This window comes from Cydia strobilella, chromosome 6 (assembly GCF_947568885.1).
Source record: "Cydia strobilella chromosome 6, ilCydStro3.1, whole genome shotgun sequence".
Taxonomy (NCBI): Eukaryota; Metazoa; Arthropoda; class Insecta; order Lepidoptera; family Tortricidae; genus Cydia; species Cydia strobilella.
In genome coordinates, this window is record NC_086046.1 from 1,089,156 (window position 1) to 1,108,343 (window position 19,188).

General features: G+C 34.0%; 1 protein-coding gene across 2 annotated transcripts in view; it reads right to left on the minus strand.

Annotated features, from left to right (window-relative positions):
• The window catches only part of LOC134741938 (protein tiptop-like), a 475,809-nt gene that overhangs the window by 402,568 nt on the left and 54,053 nt on the right, over positions 1–19,188 (minus strand). Inside the window, exon 1 of one of the 2 annotated variants that reach the window (XM_063674821.1) lies at positions 11,708–12,032. The exons of the other annotated variant lie outside the window; for it this stretch is intronic. The gene's annotated coding sequence lies outside the window, so the exon portion shown is untranslated. Of the gene's footprint in view, positions 1–11,707; positions 12,033–19,188 lie in introns of those variants that run through there. 2 annotated transcript variants of the gene reach the window in all.

Below are 19,188 nucleotides of genomic sequence, written 5' to 3' on the forward strand. Positions count from 1 at the left end.
ATTTATGTAAATGAGTGACGTTTTGGGTATGGACAGATATCGAGACCGGTTCGAACGTACAATTTAATAAACTGATGTCATTGGGATATCATTTGCCCGTGCGTTTAGCTCACGTCAATACATGTACGAACAATTCGAGACGATTCGCCTGATGGTAAGGAGTTAACATCGCCCATGGATATTTACAACATCAGAAGGTTTAATAAGATAAAGATAAAAACTAATTTATTCAAGGATTGGTTTGGTCTCTTTTGCATCGTCAAAAATCTACATTTTTATCTTAAACATGCACAATTACATTACATTTACATTACATTTACATTACGTTACATTACATTACATTACATGTCGATTAAATTTCATTATTTTACCTTTTCAATATACCTCATTTGACATTTTGCTGGGACGTCAGTCTTCCGTGACCACAGCTAGTGCAGCCTAACTAAAATGTCGAATAAAAGAAAAAAAAAACCGGTCAAGTGCAAGTCGGACTCGCGCACTGAGAGTTCAGTACTTTTTAGTATTTGTTGTTATAGCGGCAACAGAAATACATCATCTGTGAAAATTTCAATTGTCTAGCTATCACGGATCATGAGATACAGCCTGGTGACAGACGGACAGACGGACAGATGGACAGACAGACGGACAGACGGACAGCGGAGTCTTAGTAATAGGGTCCCGTTTTTACCCTTTGGGTACGGAACCCTAAAAAGGTAAAATAATCTTTAAATGCGTTAAACCCCTTAATCCCCCTGTCTTAATTCCTTTGGTTGTGTGGAGTTGCAGGCGTACATAGGCTATGTAGACTGCTTAACATAAGCGGGCCGTATGCTTGTTTGCTACCGACGTAGTATAAAAAAACCATTAATGACACTAATTATGTGTACAAAACGCGATAGTTTAAAGTGTTCAGAAGTATATCAGAAGGTTCGAAGGTCGTATCGGTCCCAAAATACCGCGGGCGTCAGTTCACATGAACAAAACATGATAACAAAATGATATCATTTCGATATAAAAATGTAGGTAAGTTCGAATTAGCATCTGGGTATGGACAGACATGGTGACCGACCAAGGTTACTGTGTATTTTTGGATAACTGGTTTTAAGTAATTTATCATGGTATAGGTCATTCTATTAATTTGTATGTCTGTGGGCTTTTTAGATACCTATCTTCATTTTTAATAATTGCTACTTTATTTGTGCTAAAATTTAAAAGCTTTTTAGCAGAATGAATATTCATTGAGAAGAGAAAATTAATAGGTTGCTACCTTAAGTTTGATTTACAATACAATAGGTACAATAGTTAATATGGGGCATTTTCTATGAAAAGGGACCTTATTGTCGATGGCACTTACGCCGCACAGCGTCGCGCGGCATTGTATTTATTTCGGAGCATCGTTTATAATGGCGTAAGCGCCATCGAAAATAAGGTTCCATTTTATAGAAAATACCACATATTGTCTTCGGTTACCGCGATAGTTACTCATGAAATAAAATAATGGAAACGGATTAAATATATTTAATCTATAAATGCATCCCGACGTTTCGAACCCTTTACAACGTTCGTGGTCAACGGGTGACTGGGGATAAGCTACAAGTGTTTGTTGTTATTTAAAGAATATTTGTGAAGTTTTCAATCAAAAGGTACCACATTGTCGCTTGTCGATAAGGTTGATTTCGAATTGAAGTTATCTGGAAATAGCACCTTATTGACAACCGACAATTTGGTTGAAAATGGCACATTTTAGCGAGTACTCTTAGCTATTTTAGTATAAGTATATTTTTATATCGTACGCCGAAAGGCAAACCATGGATGATGGACCTAATATGTATTACCAAACTGACACCTTATGTAACCCATGATGACGAAATAAATGAATCTTTGAATCACAGTGCAAAAATATCCACATACAAAAATAAAAAAATCGAAATCGCGAAGCGTCTGGTTGACGTAACTGGTGACCGAAGAGCTGGCGGCTTTCTCGTACAACGTATCAGCATTGCGATACAGCGAGGAAATGCCGCCAGCATCCTTGGTACAATGCCTCAAGGGCCTATTTTAGATTTAAGCTAGTTATTAATTTCGTTTACGTAGTACCACTGTATATATCTTGTATGTAAATTAAAAAAAAAAACATTATAAACTATCAACTTTTGCAAAATCGGTTAATAAGGCTAGTTATACAAACTAAACGAAACGAAACGTCTGGATGTATTATTGATTAAATATACGCGATATAATCCGTTTTCATAGTTTTATTTCATGAGGTACAATAGTTATTTGTTTCACAAGTGGGCAAAGTTGTTTAACCTCTCATGCTAATATTGATACCCGGGCAAGCGTGAGAATCCAAAATTGAACCACGAGAAAAATGGAATCTTGAGCGTTGCGAGGGTTTCAAAGCACGAGGGTTAAACAAATTTTGCCACCGAGTGAAACACATAATGGAAGTGAAACATACACCCGATACTTGCCCGAAACCACCATGAAAGGCATGTCCGAACACTTGACATGCCTTCCAATCCGAGATCTGGCAGAAAACCCTAATCTAACTTAGAAAATTCTGCCAAATAAATATTATGAGAAAAGGCTATTATGGCAAGTATATATTTATGCGAAAGCGTCATTCGACTAAAAGTTTTGCGAAGTGTATTTCTGACAAATAATATTTTGCCATTAAGCTTAGAATAAATTTAAAAGTGGAAAAATTACTGCCTTGGATGAGACTTGAACTCCAGAGGCCGTGAGTTCAAGTCTCACCCAAGGCAGTAATTTTTCCACTTTTAAATTTATTCTAAGCTTAATAGCATCGATCGCAGACGTTTCTGCTTGTTAAAATTAATATTCAGCCATATGAGGGGAACCCAAATGTAATGGATAACCGTCTAGAAATTCAGGTTCTAAACCTATCAGGCACCTGCTTCAAAAATGTGGAAACATTAACATTCTTTCAACATATGCATTTTCGAAATTACAAAAAAAAAACGACTCACGACAAATGCATAATATTTAAACAGAAGTCCATGTAATATTTTAAATTAATGCGTATTCGCATATTAAATTCATTTTATGTTTGTAACCATATATTCTATTTGGTTATTAGATAATAATAAAAACTCATTATATTTATTGCAAATGCATTAGCATTACGAACCCAAGTTTATATTTTCCATTAGCAATATTTTAAGGATTCTGTCATCCCGTATTAACTACGTTATGAAGGGATAGTAAATAAGAGAGGTTATCTCCCAGGTATTTATACGTCATTATGACGTCCGTTACGTCCTTGTGACGTATAAATGACGTCATTATGACGTCGCTGACGTCACTTTGCTACCTGGGCTGTGATATGTGATTACAGTAAAACATGTCGGTCGGTCATCAACGGTCATCTTGGCGGTCTACCATCTTCGAATCCATCAAGTCGTTTGAGGAAAACCGCCTCACGACTTTAGATGTAAAACGGCAATTGAGCAAGGACAGACCTAAGCCATCCTACGTGTATACGTACAATGCGGCCGGTCAACTCTACTGTCGTGAGTGTAAAAGAGTTTTTAAGAGCAAGTTTGGCCTGGCCAGCCACATAAGAGCTCATGAGAGGGAGAAACCTTGATTGTTGAGGTCGACGTCATCGAAATCGATGTGGAGGACTATATATATAAAACATGTCAGTATATGTCTCTCTCTATTTGTGGTAAATGAACAGAGATGGATAATGTACGTCAAGTCAAGAAAGTCGCGCTATGTAATGTGCATACATCGGGGTTTTGGGTGCTGGAATGATTTCGTGTATTTGTTTCTTGTAAAATAATGACCAAAGTATTTCCGTAATTTTTAGTATTTTTTTATTCAGCGGCAACAGAAATACATCCCGTGAAAATTTTAACTGTCTAGCTACCACGGTTTATGAGATACAGCCTGGTGACAGACAGACAGACGGACAGACGGACAGCGGAGTCTTAGTAATAGGGTCCCGTTTTTACCCTTTGGGTATACGGAACCCTAAAACAGGTAGCTTCAAATGTGCTTAGAAATGTTAATATAGTTTCTGGTTTTACAGTTTTTACCTATTTTTTGGCCAGTAAAAGATCCTATAATATATAATAAATTTTAAATAAAGTACCACGAAATACCTCAAATGTATTATATACCTCAAATGTATTGTATTATGTATTAAATAGCATACCATAAGGATGAATGCCAATAATTAAATTAAATCTAAACAATTTCCGTCCAAATTTTACCAATCATGTCACCTTGAGTGCCAAATCCAGTTCAAAGCACTAAAATACATATAAATATACTTAATTGTCGAATAAATATGGCGGATGACGGACAGCGCTATTGACATCGGCGCGCGCGCCGCCATTTTGGATTTTGTAATAAATCGCCGGTTTATGTCGTTAGATCAGTCACGCATCTACGGATGTGATTTTTTTCTAATTTTTTTCCTGGAACCATAGAAAACCTTTTTTTTATCAACACGATTTATGTATATTAGATTTCTGGCTGTTAGGTTTTATGGCATAGTTATGTGAATGAAAATTATGACAGTTTGTTGTAATTTTGGTTAATGGCGCTTTTACTAGTATCATAAAGTTGATTAATTAAGTTTTTGGGATTATATAAATTGTATAACTTAACATAATTTGTTACAATTGTGATATTGCTTTATTTATTGAAGTAAACTTTAGTACGCCCTTAATTTTATAGACAGCAAAAAATTTATCAATAATGTAATGAAATTATTATTCGATTTTATTGATTTTCCTGAAGGGATACATTTGATTGGAATTTAATTAGGTACAGCTCTCGTAATTCGAAGTAAGATATGGATATAAAGACTAGAACTATTAAAAGTACTTAACGCATAAGAGTATTTTGATTATAGGTACAGTTGTAGTGCATAATTGTTTTCCATCGTATTTTCTCGGAAACGTTCGTATTTGTCAGTACTTTTTGTACCGAGACTGACTGAAATAGCAAGACATGTTCGTACGTTTCCGTGAAAATACGATGGAAAATAACTATGTACATTTATATCGACCTTTGTTTGACATAATTATTGAAAGTCATAATGTAATGAATGTCATATTATCATTAGTCATAATTCTGAAAGGTTTTTCCTCAGGTTATCCTGTAAATATGATAGGTTAGGTTAGATTTGTTTTATGGCAATCCTGAAAAGTTACGCGTTTCTGAGAAAAACCAAATTATGACTAACGAAAATGTGGACAAACAATACATTATGACTTAAAACTATATGGGAAACAATATAGACCCGTACCGACCTACATACATATTTGTATACAAATTTCGAATTATGTATCGCAAGGGATTTATTTGCCCGAAAATAATAAATATTTGATACGATTTGAAAATCGTTCAGAAAAATGGCAAATAAAAGTACCTACAATAGATATTAATAAAAGCATTTAGTATTATTTCAGAAAGTAATATCAATAAAAATTACATACGTTTATCAATCTTATATCATGACTATTCGTACATTTTTACCGTCTGTCACCGGCGTCAAATTTATCGTCATCATGTGACGCGCAGCTGCCGCGATGCGACAAACTTATGTCGCGGCGACTGACACGACACCAGCGTCACCTGCTATCCTGTTCAGTTACAACCATTTACCTGTTTCGTGTAAAAAATATATTATTTTTTCTGTAAGGAAAACTGTTGATAAAAATATACGATACCTATTGGCATTTTTTGTAGACATAAACTTATTTTGCGGCGACTAAACTGCCATCTGTGAAAGATCCAATCAATTACATGTTTTACATCAGAATAATATTCTTTTTTTTTTTCATTGTAAAACAATATTTTATAACTAGTGACTGTGACCTTGCGAACCATCATGGGTCCTTCATAAGTATTGAAAAATTTTCAAAAAAATTATTAAGAAATTAATTCTACAAATTATTTTACCTATGGCTTGTCATCTGCCAGTGACATTTACATAAAAATTTAACTTTTATTTATGTGAAAACAAAAATTGTAAAAAAAGGATATGAGGACGTTGGCATTTTCATGTAACATAAAAAGACTCTCAAATAGCTATTTATTAAAAAAAACGGAACCTGATAACGGTATTTTAATTACTATGGATCTAAGAAAGAATAACCTTCAAAACGTTGTCATGGGTTACCTAGATAATAAATAATTAATAAGATAAAGCCTGACCAGTAATATATGATCATTGTCAAGAGGGCGCTGTTCATTCTCATGTATAGGGTGACAGTTCAATGTAGTATGAAAAAATTAGTTCCAGTAAAATTCCGCAACATGGCGCGTGATCATACATTCCCGGTCAGACTTTACAAGGTGTTTTTTTTAAACTGTTAATTTCGGGGTATGGCTAAGTACTTACATGTGGAAATTGAATGGCATTGTTTATTAATTTTTTTAATATATATTTTTTACTTTTTTCGTAAAAAGTAATAAATAGCGTCGGTGTAACACGGACATTACTATTTAAATCCACCAAACAATTAAAAACTATGACATATCAATGACATTTCGAATATCGATTGTCTGAGATAGTACTTGAGTTTAGTAGCAAATTAATACTCATACTAAACTCGTAGCAGCCTTATCAGATAAAAATAAATCATCGATTATCTCCAAAATGGACTTAATTAGAAAACCGGTTTCTTTGAGAAAGTTACTTATTTAAGCTCAGGAATGCACCCTTGAAATTACCAGACTAAAAAAACACCGTGTAAGATAATAACAACAAACAAGATTTCTTTACTAGACTAGTTTTCTTTACTATTATACCAATGAGGATATAATAAGATAGAGCGGTACTGTCATAGTAAATTTTGTAACCACTGTAAATTCACTGCCATCTATCGACATACTTTAAAACTAAAAATGAAGATTTATAAAAATACGTTAAAATGTATTTTAATATGGATAAATGATTTTTTTATTTGTATTAATTATTTTTATATGATTTTGACCCATGTTCTTTCACTGGTATGCGTTAAATTATAAATAACAAACGAAATAGTCAACGCCCTCTATACGAGAGTTGGCCAAAACTAGTGGCGCCATCTGATCGAGAATCAAATTTTCGTGATTTTCGAGGCACGTTTTTTCCTTAGACTGTATCCATCTATTACGGAGTTATATCTATCTTTGATTATACTGAATTATTTTAGAACATTTAAAAGCTACGCTAAAGCTAGAATTAGACCAAGAAAAGTCTGCAACGATTTTGATAGCACACGCAGTGCAAGTGTTATTTTAAACGTCATAATTATGACGCATAAATATATCACTTTTCTTGGTCTCACCAAAGATAGATATAACTCCGTAATAGATGGATACAGTCTAAGGAAAAAACGTGCCTCGAAAATCAAGAAAATTTGATTCTCGTTCAGAGGGTGCTACTAGTTTTGGCCTACAGTCGTATAGAGGGCGTTGACGGTTTCGTTTGTTATTTAACAATTTTAACGCATATCAGTGAAAGAACATAGGTCAAAATCATAAAAATAATTAATGCAAATAAAAAAAATCATTTATCTATATTTAAATACATTCTATCGTATTTTTATAAATCTTCATTTTTAGTTTTAAAGTGTGTCGACAGATGGCAGTGAATTTACTGGGGTTACAAAATTTACTATGACAGTACCGCTCTAGTATAAGTTACTCTATGGTCTCACTCTAGTAAACTAAAATTAGTAGGAATGATACCATCCTACTAATATACTGTCTTACTTAATTTATTATCTTACTGCTTGTCATAAAAGCCTAGTGTGTAATTTTTACGTAATTACGGGAATTGTGACTGCAGATTTTTTAATGATTTTTTTTATTGCTTGCAGCTATTTACTTCGTTACTTTTAATCAGTTCAATAGCGTCTTCAAATATTGTTTTTATTTTAATTTTGTAATATAATGGTCTTACTGAAAATCAGCGTCGCGGAGTGTGCCATGTTGGCTCACACCGTGACACCAAGCTGAGTAAGGACCATTTAGCGCAACCTCATTCTGTGTATATTTCTAGTTTTAGTCTTATGTTATGTTGTGCTAATAAATGCTTTTTCTTTCTTTCTTTCTTTATAATTAAAAGACAAAACGTACTATAAACCTGTCATTCAATTTATTATATTAAAAAAAAAAAACAAATAACCTATTATTATTTATAAAATTAGATATTATTATTTACAAAAAAATAAAATCCAATTTGATGAAAAATAAATCATATCTAACTTAATTTTTACTATATTTACATTCCAAAACCTAATCAAAATCGTAATCCTTGCATAGCGAAAAAAAAATTTGCAAATAATCCTTGATTCTTGCATTTAAAAAAAACTTATATCCCTTACAATTTACTATCCTAATACATTCCACCTAATCACAATCTTAATCCTTGCAACCCCTGCTGTCTCGCTCGCGCCGCCCCGCCCACCGATAGACCACTTCACTGTAATGACAACTGTGCACTGCTTTACAAAAATAAACATGGCCGCTAGTGCGAATGAAGGGAGGCACACGTTGAATCTGACTTCGAGTTTCTTTTTTTTTGGTAGCTAGTTGAAGTTTTTTGCCAATTGTCTTTCACGTAAATTTGGAAATAAATTTAATGTATTCAGTTTTTGTTTTACATTTGTAAATGTTATCGTTTATTTATTTTATTAACCACCGGTAATTATTTTTTTTTAAAGAGTCAAGAAATTTGAAGTTCTTATCTCTTGTGACAAATGACAACTGTGCACTGCTTTACTAAAATAAACATGGCCGCTAGTGTGAATGAAGTGAGGCACACGTTGAATCTGACTTCGAGGTTCTTTTTTTGGTAGCTAGTTGAAGTTTTTTGCCAATTGTCTGACCTAAATTTGGAAAAAAATGTATCGAGTTTTTGTTTGAGATTTGTAAATGTTATCGTTTTTTTTTATTAATCACCGGTAACTACTAACTATTTAAGGAGTCAAGAAATTTGAAGTGCGTATCACTTGTGACTTTGACTTTGCTTTTTTTTGGTAGGTAGTTGAAGAAGTTTTTTGAATTTGGAAAAAATAACATTAAATAATTTTACGGTTTACATTCACTTGTTTCAGTCACATGTCGCGCGAGTGACTAAAACAAGTCAGTCTAAACCGTGAAATTATTTAATGTGAGTATGTCTCGTATCGTATCGTATCGTATCGTTTATTTTCATATTAGGATTTTACAATCTCTTTCTCATAACAGTTTCAATTCGATTGGAAAAAATTGTATTCAGTTTTTGTTTTAGATTTGTAAAAGTTATCATTTATTTATTTTATTAATCTCTAGTACCTAGTAATTATTTAAGAAATTTGAAGTTCGTATCACTTGACGGTAATGACAAATGACAACTGTGCACTGCTTTGCAAAAATATACATGGCCGCTAGAGTGAATGAAAGGCACACGTTTAATCTAATAGGTTCGATTTTTTTAGTAGGTTTTTTTGCCAATTGACTGACTTAATTTTGACAAAAGTAGTTTTCGTGAAACCTGTTAAATGCATTTTTGTTATTTATTTATTTTTAATATCTATAAATAGGTACAAAATGCTCTATATCCAAAAATGTATTTGTATTCTGTTTTTTGTTTTTGATTTATATCTAAAATAAATGTTATTGTTTATTTATTCCTCCTCCGCCCGATTGGTCATGGAAATCTGTTCCTGGCTCGCGGTCTATATATACTTATGATGTTAAGAAAGGGAGGCATAGGTACGTTTAATCAAGAATAACCGGTTTTTTTTGCTAGGTGAAGAAATTATTGGTGGTAACAATGGTTTTGATTTGCATGTATTTACAGCAAAATTTAAAAAATGTTATATATTTGGTGTGCTAAGGCCAAAATATTCTTGGGCGAATTGGGGCGGCGTTTGAGGGAGAGAGGTCATGACCCTCGTTCCGGGTCATTCCTGATGCAGAGACTGTCTATCGCGATTCAGCGCGGTAACGCGGCAAACGTGATGGGCACCTTTGCGTCGGGAAGGGCAAGGGACGAGTTGTTTGACTAATTTGTGGCTTTGCTTAGTTTTAATTTAGGTTATAGTTAATTTTAATGTAATTTTTTAACTAAATTTTAATAATAGTTTATACCTAAGTTTTGTTAATGTATTTATATCTTATTTTGTAATTAATTAATATGTTATATGTAATTAGGTATTTAAATGTATTACTTACAAACCAATCTTATTTCTATTTTAAGAAATTTTGTTACCAAAAATATAATGTTAGTTAGTTACTTTTATACCCGTATGATTAATAAGTTAGTAATTACTGTTATACCTTAGTTTCTTACGCAGTTAGTTGTTAATGTAACCATAGAGTAACTTATACTAGAGCGGTACTGTCATAGTAAATTTTGTAACCCCAGTAAATTCACTGCCATCTGTCGACACACTTTAAAACTAAAAATGAAGATTTATAAAAATACGATAAAATGTATTTAAATATGGATAAATGATTTTTTTTATTTGCATTAATTATTTTTATATGATTTTGACCCATGTTCTTTCATTGGTATGCGTTAAAATTATAAATAACAAACGAAACAGTCAACGCCCTCTATACGAGAGTAGGCCAAAACTAGTGGCGCCATCTGATCGAGAATCAAATTTTCGTGATTTTCGAGGCACGTTTTTTCCTTAGACTGTATCCATCTATTACGGAGTTATATCTATCTTTGATGTAACGGAGTGAACGATATTTATTAGTCTGTTTACTTATTAGAGGAGGCGTGTTGGGATAATATGCGAAATTGCTATAATTATCAATATTTTTATTAAAAATTGGTACAATGGGTAATAAAATCAGGCATTTTTTTATTAAACGTAGTAACGATACCTAAGTAACTAACAAAACCTTTATTTATTTTAATGGAAATACCTATTTTGTTCTGAAATTGTCTCTGAAATCTTTTTAAAATATAAAAGGGCTTTTATTAAAATTAAAAGACGATATAGTCGAGTGTAACTTAATAGTACATTATGATACAAGTGCGAACAATAGGAGTGGCGATAATTTCGACACGAGTTAGGAATTACCTATTCGCACATGTATTGTACATTGTACAACGTTTTACAGTACATATGGCCCTTTAAATTTTCGACATAGCTACGTCCTGTGCTAATTATTGCACTAGTGCGGTAAAGCAGCACCATATGTACTGTAAAATTTATAAAAAAAAAAAAAAACCACAGGTATTTCATAACCTTGGTATATCTGGTAGCATTACAAAACACGCTAATTGCAGTGCTATGCCAAAAAAAAACGCTGGTAAAACTTACAAGAGTATAAAATTGCAAAAACATATAAAATTAATAAAAAAAGCATTCAACATACGTTACAGGCAGCATTCATATCAGAAAGTTATGATCTTCCATTAAAAATATATTCTTTTGTCTTTCGAATGCTTTTTAATTTTGAAAATGGAGCATGTAAAGGTTACGTCATCTCGCCGGCTTCAGCGCGCAACCGTCGCCGGCCGCCGCCGCAAACCCACTGAATTCAGTTTGGCCCGAACTTTGCCGAGCCTACACAAATTTGTCTGACTTCACAACTCACAACAAACTAATCAAACTTATCTGAAAACTAATCAAAATCTGAAATAACCTCAAAAACTAAGCAAAAAACAATGGGAAATTCAGTAAAACATGGAAAAATAGGACGACTGATTTTTTTAACAAAAATGTCTTACCAGTATATTCCGATGACTTATAGACAGACAATGACGTTTTTCACCTGTCACGAGCACCTAAACAAGCACAGCTATCCTTTGTTTTCCAAACTTCTATTTGTTTTCTACATTCATTCAACCAAATTCTCAACACAAAAAACAGCACGCTCGCAATCCCCGAACCGAATTTTGGTAAGTTCACTTCACTGACACTAAGTTTGCACTTTTTGGCACTTCGCGTATTTTGAAGTACGGGTACGTTCGGCACGTACGGATGGCTCGCGCGGCGCGGCCGGAGTGACGCGGCGGAGCGCGACGGTGGCGCCGCGGCGGTTTGAGGAACTAGCGCTCAATCAAACGAGACGTGATAAGATGCGTTTCGATGCAGTTCTTTTGCGTGATGCGGATGTCGTTTTCAATTATTTTTTTTTACTTTTTTACACTTTTGTTACTTTTTCACTATTACTAAAACTTCTTAAACGTCAAGCAGCATTAACCTCAAAAGTTTTATCAAATCTTTAAAGGGCACACTTGGATATTATTATGGCCAAAATTACCGCCCTATACCAATTCCGTAGTATTTATTTCTTATATAAATTTTTTTGGACTTTAAAGAGAGAGAAGAGAGAGAGATGAGGCTTGAATTATGTATTTTTCTAATGTGGTAAAAGTGCAAAAAAAAATTTTTTTACTTTTTTTTTTTTTTTACGTCAAAACAGTGCAAAAACCGACCGGTCCACGGTGACCTTGCAGCGTGCACGCGTGTCCGCTACCTCTTTCCCTCGCAGCGGCGGTGCACCCGCGCGTCAGTTGTCCTGCTCTAACGCAGGCGGGGACTAAGGCCCCGCCCCCCGCCCACCGCACCTCCCGCTTTTAGCCTTTTTTCCCGCGTAACTCACTTTCGTTTGTACTATTGTATTGTTTTTGGTGTTTTGATTATTTTGTTCGATCTGTTTTTTAGAAATAACTTTATTAAGTTGTAGTTACCATTTTACATGTGTTTTTGTCCTTTTTTTCTTATTCAACAGGTTTTATTTTGCTTTCATTTTCGTGAATTTATTTAAAAAGTAAAATAAATATTTATACTTATTTTTTTAGTTTAAAAATTATTCTTGTCTGATATAGTTTTAAAATGTTCTTCGAATGAAGCTTTTACATAAAACCTTAGGTAAACCTAATACTCTTTATTTTCTAGGTATTTCTTTCTTTTTATTATATTATAAATGCAGCCACGTGTGTTAAAATATAAATATAGGTACGTCATAATATTTAAATATGAGTTAATGTTTATTTATTTATTTGAAATAATCATAATAATAATGGTGTTTAGGTAAGTACTTAACCTATGATATTTATGCAAAAAGTTAATAGGTAACCTAACTGTAACTTTGAATGAACTTTGAATTTCCAATAATAAAAATAATAAATTACCTACTTTAAGTCCCTACCTACTTAATAATAAAAGAAAAAAAAATGATCCGATATTTTTTCTAGTTTTTTAAATTGAAATAAATGTATTTTTAACATGGTAAGTTATTTAAAAGTTTCATGGTTGGTTTTTTACACCTTTTTTAATGAAATTGGAAAATAATAAGGGTATAGGATGTTTATATTATTGTCGGTGTAAATGGTGCATAAAATATGGACTTTTAACAGCAGAAGTGCAGTACTTTGAAAAACTAAGTAAATTCTTATTTGGTTAATTAAAGTTAGTAAGTTAAATTATATTAATATGCATATTTATTTAGTATAATTTAAACGTTGAAATGTATAATGTTAAATTAGAAATAAGATAGAAATAGACCAAGGAAAGTCTGCAACTTACTTAAGACCGTATAATGTACCTAGTCTGTATAATACTCAGTGTATTAGTTCGCTGTAATGCTGTGTAATTTTTTGCATCAATAAAAAAACCGGCCAAGTGCGAGTCGGACTCGCGCACCGAGGGTTCCCTACTTTTTAGTATTTGTTGTTATAGCGGCAACAGAAATACATCATCTGTGAAAATTTCAACTGTCTAGCTATCACGGTTCATGAGATACAGCCAGACAGACGGACAGACGGATAGCAGAGTCTTAGTAATAGGGTCCCGTTTTTACCCTTTGGGTACGGAACCCTAAAATGAAAAGGCGATTCCGCCCGATCGTCCACTTTCGTCTTAACACACTACGTCCCTCATCCGTGTTCATCCACTGGGCCGTCACCGGGCCGCATGCAACATGTTTCATGACGTTGTTCAAGCACTGGTCCAGTAGCCATGCATCACACGGGACGTGTACACGGGTTGATTAAGATACTGCCTGTTAGAAATACAAGCTAGGTAGTACAGGGATTCGTTAATTGATTAAGAGCCCATCACTGTGCACACTAGCGCCACTACTAAATAATTGTGATTATTTAAATTTAACGATATATATTTAATAAAAGGAGGCCGCTGGCCGCTACGTACTGTATTTTGTATTTAAGTACCTTTTGAATACATCAAACTAGTTTTTATGTGGCTGGATTCGTCGATCTATGAACTCAAAACAAAAACGGCCGTTTTAACTTTGGACGCATAGATTGACAAATCTAGCAACGTTAAAACTATTAAAATGTATTCAAAAGGTACTTAAATACAAAATACAGTACGTAGCGGCCTCCTTTTTTAAGTATCTATCGCTAAATTTAAATAATCACCATTATTTAGCAGTGGCGCTAGTGTCCACAGTGATGGGCTTTTATTCGAAATTAATGGTGATTAAACTATGACTGAAGTGACTGTATGTACTAAGCCCGTACTTTATTTACGTCAACTTCTTCTCTCCCTACTATTAGACAGCAAGATATGGTTATCGTATTACCTACAGGTGAAAAATGGACAAAGAAAAAATTAAAATAAATATTATAGTGCAAATTTTTCAAATAGGAATAAGACCGATTTAAACTTTCACGATTTTTACTCATTAATATACAACGATGGGACTTAATCGCGTAAAATAAGTTTAATAAGTCTTCTCCGAGACCACGGGGACAACGCCGTCCTCGAAACGTCGGAGGTAAAAGTTAAAACTTATTTTACGCGATTAAGTCCCGTCGTTGTAAATAATAAGGAATAAGACCGACTTTGGCGTGACAAAGACATTATAAAATAATAATGCCACTGCATAGTGTGCGCAGACTTACTTTGGTACGACTCTTAAACTCTTAAGTAGACATAATAGAATAAAAACAAAAAATAATAACGATATCTCTGCAGAAGGAGGATTACGAGAGCCTACCCCTATTAGAAATGGGACAAGGGCAGGAAGGTGAAGAGGACTTAGTAAAATAATACATAGAATTTTGGGGGTTATTTTTTATTAACTAAAATATGTTATTTATTTTGTCACTTAAAGTCAATAAAGTGACATTACTTTTCAAATATTCAGTACAATTTTTATTTCACGAAAATATGTAACATTAGAAGCTAACCTAGAGAACTTGTAAATATTTATGGTGTTATTCATAAACGTCTTTCGAATTTAATCAACCGTTGATAATCCGTCAAAGTATAATTTTTATTTTTGTTAAAAATAGGAAATAAATGGAAGAGCATAGCGTGTTTTTATGAATAACATGGCCATATGATAACTTATACGTACTTACAATATTAATTATAATACAATAAAATCATTTCTTGTATTTTCTAGTAATTTTAAAGTCACACATATTCCAAAGTGTCCATTAACTTTGACATTAAAATACTTTTCAAAATACAACATTAAATCGCAATTTTCATTCTTAAATTGGCTTCTACCAGACCAAAAAACAGTCAGCAATACCAATGGTACCCTAATGACCCAAATCGCCGATACCCCAATCATGCGCGTACGCATATAATTTGTGCCCATAAACTGAACGTGATGACAGACAAGACCCCTGCATATCACAAACTTTACGATACCAAATTACATATGAACCCTTTCCTTTTAAATGCACCTAGCTTCATCTCTATTTCAAGGGCAATAAAATTCAATTTACTTTATATTGAGTGCATGGAAAAAATTGCAAACAATGTTAAGAATGCGTTCAGGTAAGTGTTTTTAATAGCGACTTTGGGTCCTATAGATGAACGCTTAAGATGCAAGGTTGTGTTGTAGGATGTGTTTTAAGTTGGTAAGGTTAAAGTGAGACTGTTGAGTGATGGTTGATTGATAGCTGGTAGGTGACCTTAACGTCCGACAGACGAATGATTATTGTGAAAATAGAATAAAATGGAACTGCCCTTGAACGAAGGTCCTAACGTCCGTTTTAATTTTTTTGTCGAAATAGCAAAATTTGTTTATAATTTTTGTTTTTTTTAATCATTTGAAGCTCCTATTTACTGTAAATGCTTTATTTTATAGCCTTTATTTATTCTTTATAGCCGTAGATCCTATTAAAAACTAGAGGTGCATATTTATCTTATAAATTATTAGGTTTTCTATGTAGCTGACTTCTTGAAAATGCATTAAGGTATTAAATCCGCCTTTTACTTCGTTTTGTGCAATAAAGCTTAAGCTTATTAAGTTTATTTAAAAAAAAACTACTAACTTCCAGTATTAGGTACTAAGACAATAAATATTTATATTACACTCCAACCTGTTCCATTATATTTAAAATATTTATTTTGAAAAATCAAAATTGCATTTTTGGACCAGTTATGACATGTGGGCGGCCAGAGGTTAAAATATTAACATAGCATAGGTCAACTACTATGTAAAATAGTAGGATTAATAACAGGACATAACACACTAAACAAACACCTACATAATATGGGTAAAACGGACAGCCCCATGTGCAGAGCGTGCATGGAAGAAGAAGAAACAACAAAACATATTCTCCTAGACTGTAAACAGGTAGAAGTATATAGGAGCAAATACCTAGGGAATCCATGCACACTAAAGGAGGCAACTAGCAACCTGAAGACTTCGTTAGGCTTCGTGGAGGAGCTGGGGTGGTTAGAGTAGCGCTACCTCGTTTCACGCAAAATAGGCACATTGGATGTCGATTTGCAGAAAATGCCCAGCAAAACTAACTAACTAAATAGCATAGGTCTCAGCCGAAAGACGTCCACTGCTGGACTAAGTCCTCACCCAAGGATCTCCACAACAAGCCGATGGTACTGGGTTCGAATCCCGGTAAGGGCATTTATTTGTGTGATGAACACAGATATTTGTTCCTGAGTGATGGACGTTTTCTATGTTGTATTTAAGTATTTGTATAAGCATTATATATATCGTTGTCTGAGTACCCACAACACAAGCCTTCTTGAGCTTACCGTGGGACTTAGCCAATTTGTGTAAGAATAATGTCCCTATAATATTTATTTATTTTAAAAAAACGGTCATTCGCTGCCCTCAACCAACGGTTTCCCGCGACTTTAACCAGATCGTCGGTCCATCTAGTCTGTTTTGTAACCATTTTTATGAGATCGGTCGGAACGGAACAACTAACCCCGCTATGGGGCTGTTCCGTCAATTCAAATTCTAACATCCATCAGTAATTAAAAATAAGAGTGTTTTTAGCGTGTGGGCACACTAATCGAAATACGTGATAATTTTTTGTGTAATATTAACAGTTTATATGTAAAATAAGTAAAAATATATAATTCCGTGGGGTAAGTTGTGTCGTCATTTTGAGGGTTCCGTACCCAAAGGGTAAAAACGGGACTCTATTACTAAGACTCCTCTGTCCGTCCTTCTGTCACCAGGCTGTATATCATCAACCGTGATAGCTAGACAGTTGAAATTTTCACAGATGATGTATTTCTGTTGCCGCTATAACAACTAATACTAAAAAGTACGGAACCCTCGGTGGGCGAGTCCGACTCACACTTGTGTCCGGTTTCATTTTTATTTTTTCCGTAACTAACCTGCCGGGCTAGCACATGATTGGCGCGATAGTATCTCGCGGCGAGATAGACTACCCGTCCCTCTTTAATTAACATAGTTAGAAAAATACCGGTAGTCTATCTCGCCGCGAGATACTGTCGCGCCAATCATGTGCTACTGCAATGACATATAATCCTATCCTTGCGCGACAAATATCATTCTCATCGGAAAAACTTACCCCCGACACTTTTAGCCCCGATCTCCTCTATCGAACAATTCTTGGATCACACTGATTTAAACTTTCACGATTTTTACTCATTAATTTTCACAACGACGGGACTTAATCGCGTAAAATAAATTGGAAATATACCTCCGACGTTTCGAGGACGGCGTTGTCCCCGTGGTCTCGGAGAAGACTGGCTCAAGTTGACATCAACATCTTCTATTAGGCGCGCGAGTTTTTCGAACTACCCGCACTTGGTCTTGTTTATTAACTTGAACGTTTTGTGCACTAGGGATGTCACCGGGTCGACACACAGCACTCACAATATTCGATTTTTCAACTTTACGCGATTAAGTCCCGTCGTTGGAAATTCTTAGATCGATGATGATGACGTGCGCAGCCAGGTTCATAATTACCTGCGCGCGCGCCTCAGTCGTCCATCATCGCGCCTCGATTTTATATTACAGCTTTGTGGTGCCCAAACTTTACTTCATTTTAACATTTTGTATCTTTTAATTTTAAAACTAATACGGGACTTAATCGCGTACAAACTTACGTTTATTTATGGCCTGTTGTTTCGAACGTGACGTTACTACTTGTTTGTATATTCCTGACTACAAATGTCAGGAATATGCAAACGACTGTCACTATCAAAGATGAGGAACTGGAAATGACCAATAGTACAGTATTTCTGGGTTTGACGTTAGATTCCAAGCTGCAATGGGGCCCTCACATAAATATTCTCGCAGGTAAACTCAGTTCTGCAGCATATGCAGTATGCAAAATGCGTCATTTAACAGACGAAAAAACAGCAAGATTAGTGTATTTTAGCTACTTTCATAGTATCATGTCATACGAAATCTTGCTTTGGGGTAATGCTGCTGATATCAATTCCATTTTTGTACTGCAGAAGCGCGCCATTCGTTCAATTTATAAAATGAATGTTAGAGATTCGCTCAGAAATAAGTTCAAAGATATTAATATACTAACTGTATACTGCCAATACATTTACGCAAATATTGTGTATGTTCATAAACATATCCATAATTTTAAGAGAAATTGTAACGTACATAATATTAACACAAGAAACAAGGACAAGTTAGCAGTGCCAGCCACACGGCTGCAAAAAAATTAAAAATTCCTTTGAAGGTAATTGTGTACGGTTTTACAATAAACTGCCAAGTAGTATAACTAAGCTTCCAATGAATAGATTTAAGACATACATTAAATATAAATTAATTTGTAAAGCTTATTATAGTACCAAAGATTACATTAATGACAAAACTGCCTGGGACTGAATGATATTTATGTTTGTTTTATTTCTTGTGCTGACATTTTATTCAATTTTTTGTATGTAATTTTGATACTGATTTTCTATTAATTTATTAATTGTTACCAATTGTCTGACATTTTATTCCCTTCTTGTATGTAAATTCTCTATTAAT